Source organism: Scylla paramamosain, chromosome 16, assembly GCF_035594125.1.
Source record: "Scylla paramamosain isolate STU-SP2022 chromosome 16, ASM3559412v1, whole genome shotgun sequence".
NCBI classification, from domain to species: Eukaryota; Metazoa; Arthropoda; class Malacostraca; order Decapoda; family Portunidae; genus Scylla; species Scylla paramamosain.
In genome coordinates, this window is record NC_087166.1 from 5,537,569 (window position 1) to 5,540,763 (window position 3,195).

Here is a 3,195-nt window from a genome sequence, read left to right on the forward strand (position 1 = left end):
TATCATCACTACCACCAACAACAACAATAACGGTGATGACGACACTACCACCACCAATAACATTATTATCATTACCACCACCACCACCACTACCACCACCACCACCAACAACAACAACAACAACATAAGTGCCTACAATACGGATCGTCTTTTTTTTTTCACTATATGGTAGGTACCGATAAATAAATATAATACACAAATACATAAAATGAATATATGGTGTATGAATAAATTAAAATTGATAACACAACGTATGTAAACTACAACACCCCCCTTTCATTCACAGTCGTACATTGCATGGCATTTTATTCATTCATCTATTTATTGTGTGATCGCTTTAACAGTTCATCGTTTTTAACATTCATCAACATTGCCACCATTCTCTCTCTCTCTCTCTCTCTCTCTCTCTGCCTGCCTGACTGTCTGTCTTCCAGCTGTGTTTTGTATTTCAGTGAATTATCTTTTAAAATAACTTGTTCTTTTAATCACGAGCCTTTGTGTGTGTGTGTGTGTGTGTGTGTGTGTGTGTGTGTGTGTGTGTGTGTGTGTGTGTGTGTGTGTGTGTGTGTGTGTGTGTGTGTGTGGTTTTGATTTCCGAACCAGGAGAAATAAAGAAATTCCACATTTTAACATAACTCTTAAAATAACTTTCCTCCTCCGAATATTAAACTCTGGAGCCGCGTCCTCTTCCCCTTTACCTCTGGAATTCATTGAATAATTAATTAAAACTTAAATCAGTCACATATGGAAAGCTTTGGCTGGTTCCTCTGGATATTGTATATATTATCTAGAGGTGCGGCCAGCTTTTCCTTATTGAAATGTGAAAGTTTTCGAATTGCAGTATCTGAGTGAGAGTGGTGGTGGTGGTGGTGGTGGTGGTGGTGGGTGCGGTAGTGATGGTGTTGTTTGTTGTTTTTTCGTTGTTAGAGGAGGAAGTTGTGGTAGAAATGTTGTTGTTATAATTTTTGTTGATGTTGTTGTTGGTAGTGGTGGTTATGGTGGTGGCAGTTGTGGTGATGGTGATGGTGTTGCGTGTTGTTATAATATTGGTGGTGGAAGTAGTTGTTGTAGTAATCTTGTTATCATTGTTGTTGATGGTAAGTGGTGGTTATGGTGGTGGCAGTTGTGGTGGTGGTGATGGTGTGATGTGTGGTAGAGATGGTGATGCATGTTGTTATAATATTGGTGGTGGAAGTAGTTGTTGTAGTAATCTTGTTATCATTGTTTGCTGTTGGTGGTGGTAGGAAGAGCAGCGATGGCGGTGGTGACTGTGGCAGTAACGGCGGTGTAGAATCCTGGTGTGGTGGTGGAGGTTACAGCAACGACAACAATAATAATAATAATAATAACACTAATGACGTTGGATACTGGCACATCATTAACATTTATATAATTAGCATAAATAATGACTATCTAATTTATTGGTGGTGTAATTTCATAGTGTATGTATTAATTCATCATATACTTCAATGACAAAAAAAAAGTGGCGCACCGGGTCTTACATAGCGAGGGTGGGCTGCGTCAGAATCATTCCCGGTATTCATCGTTAAATATTCTGCTTGTTGAGGCAAAAACTTTCAGAATTACAGGAAAGGAATAAAATGCCCTTTTGATTATAAATTTAAAGGAGTGTGTGAACAAAAAACGAGCCTGCAGGAGTAAGGCACTATGATGTTATGGATTATTCATGCATACCTTACCGCTTCGAGTCTGTATTTTCTGAAACACTTCTGCGCTTCACTTCCACTATTTTCACAAGGCTCTAGTTGAAGTTACACGGGTTTATAGGTGTTTTTACGGTTGTAGTGAGAGATTAACGAGATTTCTACATTATCAATAGGAGAAACACTTGAGAGAGTCCAGGTAATCATCTCTGTAGTCTTTGAATAGGCGTTTCTAAATATGAGCCACTAGCACCATACTCTAGAGCTGGAAGGGTTTTTAAATATTTTTTTTTTGCGGTTCTAGTAACAGATTAATTATATTTCTACATTATTAACAGGAGAAACAATCGTGAGAATCAGGCCATTCATCTCTGTAGCCTTTGAAAAATAGTCGTGTTGAGACAGCAAAGCGTTTCTGAATACGGGTCTGTAATGTGATCAGACTGACAGAGGGACTTAGCGGAAGACTGGCCCGACGGGTAGCTGGTGGAATGACAACTTGTCCGTGGAGTTCATATTATTTTTTAGATGGGGGAAACAATAAACAAATTTTTATTTTTTCTGAATTTGTTTTTGCCTTTCGATCTCCCTTGTACACCAAAGAGAGAGAAAAAAAATGAATAAAATAAATAAATAAATAAGACTAAAAAGTAAGGAAAGGCACACATACCATAATCAACGACGTGGTATGAAAAATGATGAAAAACTACCATCATAGCGGTGGATGCATGAAGTGTTGTATACATATATTTGCGGTGACGTTTCAAGCAGGTAATGACAGTGGCAGTGATTACAGCAGCGCCATGCAGGTCCTGGCGGTGGTGATGGCGGTGATGATAATGATGATGACAGCGCCTCCCTCTCATTGACCTCCCACACTATTCCTGGCGGCACTGAACCAGAATTCCGACGATATGATTGGCTCGTAACTAGCAGGCATATCCGAGCTATCAGCCAATCAACATGCAGCCTCTCGACTCCATAACAATACCATATTACTCCAAATGGGATTCGAACATACTGAATACCGAAGCGAATTCCAAGTCTGCTGGAAAACTGGCGGCATAGCATTAGGCAGCTTTTCGTCGCTAGCGCTCAACAACTCCCCGATAACCTGCAGAAGTTTGTGAATTCACTTTCTCTGCAGGTAAGGGAACCGTCGAGGCTTTTGTCAACCTGCTCTCCCTCTTCCTGTTTGCTTGTTTACTTACTCGTACTTGTTTGGCTGTCTGTTTCAGTTTTCAGTGTTTCAGCTTCTTTGTGTAATTCTGTTTGATTTATTTGTTCATTTTATTTGTTTGTTTTGTTTATATTCGTACTTATCTCTGCTTATTTGTCTGTTCTTCTCTATTTCTCTGCCAGTCTCTCTTTGTTCCCTTCTATTCTCCAATGAGGCAGCAAGTAAATATCTGGTGCAGCTTTTTCTCTCTCTCTCCTTAGTCCTAAATTGTAACTCTGATCTTAATGATGCTTATATCCTGAGTGTGTGTGTGTGTGTGTGTGTGTGTGTGTGTGTGTGTGTGTGTGTGTG